The sequence below is a fragment of the Nestor notabilis genome, unplaced genomic scaffold (genome assembly GCF_000696875.1).
Source record: "Nestor notabilis isolate BGI_N333 unplaced genomic scaffold, ASM69687v1 scaffold311, whole genome shotgun sequence".
Classification (NCBI taxonomy): domain Eukaryota; kingdom Metazoa; phylum Chordata; class Aves; order Psittaciformes; family Psittacidae; genus Nestor; species Nestor notabilis.
In genome coordinates, this window is record NW_009913107.1 from 72,419 (window position 1) to 84,169 (window position 11,751).

Below are 11,751 nucleotides of genomic sequence, written 5' to 3' on the forward strand. Positions count from 1 at the left end.
ACACAGCAATGCAAACAGCTACAGGAAACCCTACAGGGAGTATGACTGACCAATCTAAACAGGGCACAATGCGCCCTGACCCTGGCCTTGACTGAGTCCAGGATGTATTTTTCAAGGATGTTTGCTCAGCTTACCACAGTTTAAAAGCCGTGTTAAGATTTAGGTAAACAAGTTTGAAACTGCACTGCAGCCTAAAGCCAACCGTCTGGTAGAATCTGACCAGCCAGAAACATTAATGTTTATCTCTTTTTCAGTGTCGTTGCACTGATATGACTGAAAACAAAACTTTTTTGCCTGCCAAGGCATATCCACAGAAAGCAGAAATCAAGAGGATGGCAACATACAGTTGCCATCAAGCACACTCCTCCATGGTAAAATCTGAAAATCCCTTACACATTTAGAAACCTTAGGATGCTCCTGAAGCAGAAGTCTCTCAGTCTGAGGAAGCTTTTTCACAGGAAAGAGTTTCAGTTGCTAGGGTCACACTGTCACTGGATCTTGTAAACATGAAGAAGACTACATGGTGGATCTTAAAAAGTAAGGATAGCTAGTACACAAGGTCAGCCAACTGCAGACTGTACGTAGTAAGCATTGTTCTACCACTTTCTAAAAGCATACAGTTGCATTTAGAAATAATGAATATCTGAAGTCAGTGCATTTCAACACAAAACCTACCAGTTTTATAAAAAAACAATGTACTTTTAATAAGGTAAAAAGGTGAGCAAACAAACAAACCGAGATTTTTCAGTGTAGAATCTCCCAAAATATCATGCTGTATTTCAGATTGTCAGAGGAAAGCAACAAGCACAGTATCCTACCATTGAGTCCTGACTCATAACTACACTGAGAGGACGAGTGCTCTATCTGTGGACTGCTGATAGCCTGCAGGTTGCACATTCTGAATAAACTAAGCAACACTTTACTGTAATTTTATTATCCAAATAACTGAAAGCATCGAGAAGAATATTACATGCCATTTCAAGGAATGTGGATTGTATGCAGAATTCCCTATTTTTACTTAAGCAAGCTATTCTTTGAACAGTGATAGAATGCATCTCTACTTGGTGCATTATAATTATTTCATAAATATGTATGGAATGCAACTTTGTAAAATATACTCTACTTACATTAAAGAAGTACCCTTTTCTGTGCTATTCAAGTGAGAAGTGAGGTAAAGCAGATTCAACTGCCAGGGACAGATGACGAACAATGTTCATGAAAGTACTGGACTGGAAATAAACATGCACATACTTTTATTGTTTCCTGGAAGCATTCTTACGTGCTAGTTTTCTTTCTGTAAAGCTAAGAGACAATGTGAACCTACTGATCTTTCAAAGAGATCTTGTTGTTTTTTGGTTTTTTTAGATGAATGAACAAATCAATTTCCTTTTAACAAAGAGGTAATTTAACTGGTCAGCATTTCTTCAAAGCAACACATTCATTTAAGGTCTAAATACGGAATCCAGGACATCATTGCGTGTCTAAAATGAGATGGATTTCCATGGCAAAATACGTTTTCTACACAGTATTTCACAAGCATTTCACGGCTTTTCTGGGACAACTTTAGGAGCTATTTAGCTCTTTCTAACCCAAGAGGTATACATCCTGCTTGTTCCCAGAATCTTGAGTTAACATTGGTAAGAATGAGCCATTCAGGTAACTGCAGTGACAAGAATCATCACTTGCACCTTACATATGCCAGAAAATTAGCAGAATTGCAACTGCTGCATTTCTGATAAAACATTTAATATATCCACTGCCAAAATTTTTACTTGGGCAGGGAAATGGCGAAAGATATACTGGACCTAATCTAACCTTAATTTACACAAACACGTAACTTAAAGGCATATTTTCAACTTTTGCCAGAACACCTCTGCTGAAATATTGGTGTTTTTCCCACTGCATACAAACTGCTTAATCATTTACACAAAGGCTGCGGATAACAAAATTTAATTATAGTATGTCACTTACAGGTTGTATTTATGAAGATTATTCTTGACTCTAGTATAATTACAATAAAACACAACCTTATTGCATTATAATGATTTTTGGCTTCACATTAAGTATCAAGCCAAAGAAAATGGAGAGAGAGAATAAAGCTTACTGAAAAATCCAGAACCTGAGTTTGAATCTTAGAGTCACAGAATGGTTTGGGTTGGAAGGGACCTAGAAGCTCATCTAGTTTTAACCCCCCTGCCGCAGGCAGGGACATGTTCCACTAGATCAGCTTGCTCAAAGCCCTGTCCAGCCTGGCCTTGAACACTGCCAGGGATGGGGCAGCCACAGCTCCTCTGGGCAACCTGTTCCAATGTCTTACCACCCTTATCACAAAATAGTATATTCCTCATGTCCAATCCAAATCTACCCTCTTTCAATTTAAAACCATTGTCCCTTCTCTTGTCACTACAGGTCCTGGTAAAAAGTCTGTATCTCTCTTTCTTGTAAAGCCCCCTTTAAATACTGAAACACTGCAGCAAGGTCACCATGAAGCCTCCTCTACTTCAGGCTGAACAAACCCAATGCTCCCAGCCTGTCTTCCAGCCCTCTGACCATTTTTGTGGCCCTCCTCTGCTCTAACAAGTCCATGTCCCTTTTACGTTGGGGGCCCCAGAGCTCAGTGCACTACTCCAGGTGGGGTCACGCCACAGGAAAGTAGAGCAGAGAGGAAGAATCGCCAACCTCAATCTGGCCATGCAGTTCTCCTATTAGCTCTTTTACCAATTCTATTAACATAATCAACGTACCTAGTGACTGATGCGGACACTGATACAACACAAATAACTGCAGTTCTTTGTCGAATACTAATATTGACCTTTCCTATGTAAAACAAAGAATAGAGCAAAGAGAAATGCAAGTTACCGAAGTCCATTATTTTGCAAAATCTGACTTATTTGGCATCAAAATTGCATGAAATGGAACAGAGCACGCAGGCTTAATGTTACAAAGATTTTCAAGAAATTGTCTAAAAAAAAGATAAGTATTCTGCTTTACCCAAGCAATAAAATCTTTCTGATTGAGATCTTCAGCTATTTACTTGAAACTTCCAAAAGAAGTATCCATGCAGACACTGGGATCATAAAATAGCTCACAGTGCTTGATGGTTAGTGGAACTTTCACTATGATCACATCCAGAGGTCATGCTGAAGCTAGACAGAGAAGATAGTAACAGCAGTTATGCCGTTTCTCTTACACTCTGACTATTCCTACTGGCAACCAGATAAGGTAGTGGAAAAAGGAGTAAGAGTAACAAGCCCGGCTGGATTGCCAGGAGCAAGTAAAACGCAGGAAGCAAGGGAAAGCAGTTTGCAGTAGTCAGTGGGTGGAAAGTAAAACAGAAAGGAGATAGGCCAACGCAAAACCTTCAGCATCCATGGGCAATTGTCATGCAAGCTAAATAAGGCACAGCTAGTAGGTGTTCATTTGAACTAAAGGACATACTAATAAAGGGCCTACACAAGTAGGTGAATTATGGTTCTCTTGACCAAATAATGCCTTATTCTGGCATTTTTTATTTCTAGGAAATAATGGAGACTGTATAAGTCTCTTACATTGATTTTTCTTTCGTTGAGACTTTCTCAAGCAGTGTGTACCAATGCTACTTGTCCATACAATGCTCCAGTCAGCACAAGGAAGCTTTCTTCAGAAACTGAGAAGCATAAGCAAACAATTAATATTATTACTCTTCCTGACATCCAAGCTTAAGAAAAATGTATGTTACAATGTGCTTTAAAATTAATATTTACTTTAAAAATCTGAGCCATAAGAAAGCAGATGTTCTATGACAGAAAGAAAACAATTCTTGATTTCACTTTTTCCATGTTCTTTTCACAGCTAATACTGCTGAGAAGTATGGGAGTATCAACCAGGGAATTTTCTGCCCGTTCCTGCCTGGCATACGGTTCAGCTCCCATGCCCAAAGAATATTAGTGAACACAGACCTACTTGTTTTTTAATCATTGTTTTAAAAGTCCTGTTACATTTGTCTGTTATGGTCTTCCTTAAACAGCAAAACTTTGATGTAAACCCTATTCTTTATATTCTAAACCACAACATTGAGGTCACCAGATTCTTACATCTTGTGTCTGCTGGAACATTTCACTACTGCATCCATTCTTATTACATATGAAAACAAAAAACACCTTGTTCATGTAGAAATGTGGCATAACAATAAAAGAGCATCTGTGCTCCAACAAATCCATTGGCCTTTGTACTGATTAAGGCTAACCAGTTTGCAGTAGGTTTTAATTTTAAATTATCACAATACTGTTGTAGAAAGACAAGAATGGTTTTGTTTTATCGGTTTAGCACACAGGCTACATCACACCACACTTCACGAACCAGCCTATATAATCAAATTATCATTCCTTCAGACAAAGTAGTTTGAAAATTTTCTTTGTCCCCAGTGCAGTAATATAACAGCAACTTCCCTGAGTTTGGATTAAACAACATCAAGACATGTCTTGGAATCATCCTGCAGTTGTGCTAAAAGCTAAAAGAAGGCAGACAAGAAGCTGTTCAAAGGTATCTTGGGGCAAGACACAATCTCAGCCAAATCTGATAATCTGAAACTGTTACATCAAAAAAATGTGTGACCTAGGTAAATGGCTACCTGATACAGCAAAAGATAAAGATGCAGAGTGACAGTTTCTGGATGAAAACTATGGCCCAAATTCATGAAGGAATCCATGCTTTTTTACAGAAAAAAAAAGAGCAAGCTTTTGGGTACTGAGAAATGAAGGATCCTTGATGACAATAAGGGCTCCTATCCCCATGCTTGTCAGGATTAAGATTCAAGTAATCAGAAAGGATCAGGATGGTGCTGAACTCCTGGCAGAACCTTGGTTATCTTCCAAAGTTATTATTCTTGGTTAAATTCCAGGGGAATTCTCTGGATGAAACACCAGAATGAGTTTAAAAGATTTTGAAGACTCACAGGAGTTGCAACTCCTCAGTTTTATTTACCTTCTTATGTGTGCTAAAGAAAAACTTTTTTCCTCAATTGCACCCTCAGAAACTGATATAATCCATTATCTTTCCTCCTATACCACCCACTCCTATCTATTACAGCAAGAACTGTAAAAAGCTTAGACAACAAACAATCTGCTAAGGGAAGAAATTTCTTTAGTCCAGCAACTAAGTGATTGACCTCGTTCTGAAATTGAAATCCTTCATCATTCATACTTACTCATGAAGGTTCTTACTGTTTGACTCCATGGCATCCAGTAATACAAAAATTATAACAGATTCTTGAAGCCAATGTGTTCTTGAGATAATAGGTTCAATTGATCTTCAGTATGGAAACCTGAAAAATGACCTGGCTTCTATAGCAGACTAAGAAGGTAAAAACTTTAATGATGTTTGTACCTACATTAAAAATGACTGTAGGTCTGACAAAGACTGGTAAGAGCCCTTTGCTATTTCAGAAGGTATTTCAGACTGACTAGAAAGAAACCAAGTGTTAAGCCTCAAAAATAAAGGCAAACTTTGCTTAGGAATAAATATCCATAATTCTAAAGGGGAGAAAAAGTAGTTTATTCCTACCTTGAAGTAATTCTATCCCTAAGATCAATTCTACTTCAAAACATTTGCTGAAGATGATTTTTCATTATATACACTGGAATGTTATAATGACAGCTAGATTACTTCTTCAACTCTAACAATCTCATTTACCACTTCTACTGTTTATATGCCAACATTTATTAACACAATTTATTGTGTGCTTTCATGAAATGGCATTATAGCCATTACCGCAAAACTTCCATTGGTTTTAGACTTCACAGATATGAAATCAAACAGATAATATATAACTTTGGTTCTTTTAAAAGTCTGCTCTTACCAATATATGCATTTTTTCTTTCCCATTTTGTTTTCAAAGCTTATTACAACAATGGCCACACTGGATCAGAATCTTCTCATCTAATACCGTGTCCAGAGAGCTGCGAGCACAGTACACCGATGGAAAATACAAAAACTCGGCAAGCATGAACTGATGCTTTTTCACAACACTCTCTCTCACTCTTTGGCAATTTACCACTTGATGAATTCTTGAGCCAGATGTGCTGTTTCTATATTAATAATCTTATTTTTTCTTCCATTAATTTGTTCAAAACCTCCCTACTCTATGGGAAATTTTAACAGCCACAGTATTCTCAAATTTCGCAGCTTAACTATTAGCTGCAGACAAACATCTGTTTTTTAACGTGCCACTTGCCAAATTTCATTTTCACTAAGAACTGAGAGGTAGACAGCAAAAACTTTTCTAATTTACTCCCTCTGATTTTAGAGACCACCGTCATATCATGTTTTACAGGTGATTACCCTTCGTCATACCAGTCTTTTGCTCTTTCACAGACTGATTAACCCTAATTCTCAAGGAATGGTTTCAGTGCAACTTTTAGGATCCCTTCTGCTTTTTCAGATCTATTTCCAGTGCTGCTAACACCTTTTAGAGTTAGGAGATGAGGAGCTATGTACAACATGCAAAATGCATGGATTTACATGGTTGTGGAATGGTCTCTACTCTGTCAATATCTGATTTACTTTTTGGACTGATACTAAGAACTAAGCTGATTTTCTTCAGTTTTTATTATAACCTCAAGATAATGTGAACCTTTCACCTTTAGCTATATTGAGTTTCATATGCTATTTACTATTGCATCTCATAAAATTAACTTGTAGTTGACACTGTGTAGCACTGTCTAGAGGCTATCATCTCACTACTTACCATCTCTTCTGGATCATTTATTTTCACATTAAACATCAGAGGTCCTAGCACTTATCTATCCGGGACTCTATCAGTAACCTTCAAGCACTGTGAAAAATATCTCTTTATTTCTACCCATTTCCTATCTTTAACCAGTGACTTCTGCAACGGACCCTGCCTCTTTCCCAAATCATGTGAAGAATTTCTTAAGTGCCCTTTGAAAATCCAAGGAGATTACATCAGATGCATTTCCCCTGCTAACTTCTTCAAAGAATTTCTGTAAGTTTGAGAGACCAGACTTTCCCTTACAATTCTATGTTGACTGTTCCTCAGAACACCACATTTATCCACATGTCTGCTAATTTGGTCCATTATTACATAATTTCTACTAATATTTCAGTCACAACAGGCATCAGGCTTATGCATCTGCTGTTCCATAGCCCTGTCTTGGATTCTTTTAAATTAAAACTCCATTATGTTAATTCACCTCCAGTAATACAGTACAAAGTTAGTTCTTAAGAGAGAGATTAAACATGACAAAATGCAGGGTTTTGGCACAGTTTTAATTATCAAAAAGTGTACTAAAGAAAACCATATTTGCATTTAGAAAAATAACCTGAAACAGAGTCTCCACAGCTTTTCCAGAAGATTCAACACAGATTGACAGTTCTGAGATCAGATCTACAAAATTAGACCCTGGCTCTCATCACCAAGTACATGTACATAAGTACATCTCGCTTTGGCAAATGATACTTGGTAAAGGGATGGTGTCTATGCTAATCTCCTTTTACCTTGCTTGATTCAGCCACAATGCAGGAAATATGTAAAGCATATCTAGAATATTTTTTACATAAAGATGGAGGAGTGATATTCTGTCTTTTAAGAACACTGAATTATTTTAGACTTCCCTCCCCATTTTCTCATAAAAGACCTCTCTTACTGAGAGATGCTGATTTATCAAGGAATGAGTGCAGCCAGATGCTGCAAAAGAGAGAGGAAAGCATAAGCAATCTTGCGTGTTTTTTCTCCTACCTTGATAATGTTTATGGTATTACATACACAGACCTTGCTTCTTCTTACTCCTCTCTACTTCATAGCAACAAGAAATAAAAGGAAACTTGCCAGCCCAAACTGCCCCTCTCTCCACAATTCCCCTGTGCCCACATTCTCCTGTAGTCTGTAAATCTTGTCACTCTTATTACTGTTCTTCTCCAGTTCATGCTTGTTGGGGAAGAAGAAGTCATCTCCTCACAGAAAACACTTAAATAGCCAAAGCATACCTGGAAAATTTCACTGGACTTCCCCATGTGAAGGAGAAAATTATTCTGTCCAGAAACAGATTTAATCATTCAACACTAATTATACAGACTAACACCAGTCAAGAAGTTCTTTACTTTTTATGCTTTAACCCAGAACACTGCAGTCTAAAAAAAGGGAATAATTATAAAAAGATTTAGATTGCAATTTGACAGTTATGGTGGACTGCTGTAGAACCAGACCATCTGAGGTACCAGATTTAAGCCTGTTCAATACCAGATTGCTAATGGTCGTACAGTAATGGCTGCCAGCTCAGCAAAACCTTTGGCTTATTATCCAGTAGCCACATCATCTCATGCGTTGTCCACTAATTCAGCTTTGTGTACTGCCCAAGTTTTTGCAGGTTGGTTTTTTGTGTTTGTTTGTTTTGGGTTTTTTTTTTGATGGAAAGCTTCTGCCTTACCTCTTTTTATAGCCAGTTACTGTGCCAGCAAGCATGTGTTCTGAAAAGCAGCATTTACTAGACTTACATACCCTTTCTTTCTAATACTGCTTGCCCCTGAGTTTATTTAGTATCAAAATATATCATGTGGAGTTAGTGCAGCCTTGGCTGTGCTCATCACTGACTCTGGTCCTTCCATGTCTGCTCCATACAGTTCCCAGGATTGTAAGAAAAGAATGACTGACCATTCTGCATATATAGCTAGCTCACCACTGGAGTGGGTACTTGTGGTTAGGTAAGGAGACTTTTAGGACCTTTGTGTCCGTTATTTGCTGCTACATTAGACAGAGAAGTCCTGCAGAACAGACAGATCCAGGTCATCCTCCTGACTTGGGAGGTGTCAGTGACACTGCACAGGAGGTTCTTAGCCAGTGCTATTTCTGAACACTGCTCACAAAGTCATAGAGGACATATGCACATGGGTCTGCCCCATCGTGGTGGTGCTGCTGTGACTAGGACACGCATTCCCTTCCTGCCAGCTCCTTCCTGCATGCCTCCTCAAGTATGGGAAGACTTTTACTTTAATGTCTGCCAAACCTGGCTACAAAGCTGTGACAGCAGACACCCAGCTGAAAATGACACGTGGCCACCTGAGACTATGCAATCCAGCCTGCATGTAAGCTGAGGGAACATGCTGTATTACCTTGAGAAGCTCACAAAGTTGTAACGCTCAGGAACCGCTTGGTGACCACTTTATGGAAATCCTGCTGCAGTGCCAATGTAACACACAGGCACTTACTTAACGTAGTTCTTTCTGCTTGTAAGGCAGCACAAGAGAACTCGCCAGAAAACCCCAAAACAGCAAAACAAGCTAATTTCTTTTCCCCCTACACTTCTTGTTCCTGTGTTGGGCTGTTCTCCTCCCCCAGGTCCAGCTCCCTGTTATCAGCTGCCCAGATCACCAGACCTTGACCAGACTTCCCTGAAAGCTTCAGAAATTAGGAAGTAATTTTTACAGTTATTACGAAGCAAGCTGGAAATCTGCCTCCATTATCTTTTTATGATGCTAATGTTGTTTGACAAACTTAGACTATAGTTTCTAAAGCTGTTTTAATTTACACCAGAGCTGATCCTGCCCTTTCTGTTTCTGATCCACCCCTTCTGTTCATCCATATTCCCGCACTTTCCCTTGTTGTTCACTGGCATGTGCCTTTGTGACTGCAGAGCAGAAGAGCTGTAACTCAGATCAGTTCTCTGGGGTTTTTTTCCTGGATATTGATGGTCCCAGTGGCCAGAGCATGGTGGCAGTGATAGTCAGGAAGGATTATTTGTACCAGCGCATACTGCAAAGAGTAGAAATACTTTCAAAACAGTGTTTGTTCAAACTGAAGTGCAGACAGAAGCAGAAACACCAGCAATGTGCAAACTGTGCAAAGCCCACAATTGTTTGGGTGCTGGAGACAAGGCAGGAGTACACCAGCACCACCACATTACTTGAAGTCAGAACAGTTTTCAGGAAATTTCTCTTGTAGCCCAGCATTATTTTATCAGCTACTCAGACAGTAGCAGTGCATTCAGAAGGGATGGTGGATGGAGCACAGACTGCAGAATGTAGCTGAATGAAGTGGGAGACGGCAGGTTCAGAGCAGGCATCACAGCAGCAGAGGCAACACTGGCTGCTGTAAATTGCACCCATGCTTGTAAGTACCCACACTGAGCAGTGTACAAAGGAGTATCAAACTACAACAGGATACAAGACACTGATACTGCAAGTTCATTCCAGCACTTTCAACAAATGTCAACTGGTACCTGTGCCCAGTTTTAACCTCATTCTGCAAAAAAACAGATGATCATTAGTAGCCGCAGATGCTATTCCAGTGCCTGATGCTAGGCAAGCAAGACCTACGTGGAAAGACAACTAAAATCACTGTCCAACAGGCAGTGAAAGCACACAGGTAAGCTTGTGTTTACTAGAGAGCAAAGACATCCAAGCTCTGCAACCAGGCAGTTAAAAAGCAGGAGTGGGGCAAGAAGGTACTGGCAAAAACTGTTTAGTTTAGCTGTAGGAGGCCCAGCAGGACTCTGGTGAGAACAAACTACCAACTTGGCACAAAGCTTTTTGAATAAACACAGTCTTGAAGGAGGGGGCGGTGAGAAATATGTCTAATGTAGACTCTATCCTCTCGCACATTGGGAAAGGGTGATGTTTAACAACAGTCATCCCCTCCTTCCTTTCTGTATCACATATCCTGTTGCATCATATTTCATAACAGACTTAAAACCTGCTGGGGAACAATCCGTAGACCAGATTTTCAATTGCTGATGGATATGTAGAATCAACAATACTTTATCAATAGGGTCAAGGTATTCATTAGAGGATTTAAGTCTTAAGGTCTTCTGAAAATCTAAACAGGCACAAATGGCCTTAAAAATCTGCCCTGGTATCCAACCTATGTAGTCTCATATATATAGCATCCTGCATAGCAAGAAGCATGTTCTAATTGCATTAAACAACTCTCTAAAAGATTCAGAAAGGGAAAAAGAACAATAGACAAAAAGTGAGAGAAATGGAACCCTATCTGTATTACAGCAGAAGTAAGAAGCACCTCTGAAGCAATCACCTAACAGCTTACAGATTAGCCATGACTAACAATACACAACAATAAAAACCATACCTCTATAGATAGACGAAATGTAAGACACTCCCTTTTCGAATGGTAGTTTGTATGACAACGTATCGTATTGCAGCAGAAGGGCATGAGGCTGGAATGTTCCAGGAATCAGGGATGCTGGAACCACCTACTCTAAAAGGCACATAATCCACCTATGCAATAGCTTGCTCATTTTCAGGATGTAATCGAGTGTCTGTGTAACATGGAAATCTTATTTCCTTAGTCAATTAGAATGGCAAACTGTATTAAAAAAAGCCCAAAACTTTGCATTTTACAGGCTCATGTCCCACTTTCATGAATCCACTTTGAAAACAGAATACTGCTCTCAGGTCTTCAATTCTATGCAGACATTTAAATTCACTGACATTTTTAAGAATGCAATATATTTAAATAGAAAGATAAACAATTTCTTTTTCAGAAGCATTCTCAGTTGTAGGGAATCGGGGACACAACATACAATTACTGCACCAGAACATTTCTTGGGTGTCCTCAGTTACAGCTGTTTGGATACAGCAGCTGGATGGGCAGTTTGGAAAGCACAAGAATCACCAAGCAGACTTAAAGTAAGCAGACTCAAGCAGTACTAGGGAAAATAAAGTACACAACAGCCAAAGCAAGGCATGATGGACTGTCTGGTGTTAGGAATGTGAAAGGATTTATTTTCACAGTAAGCTGTT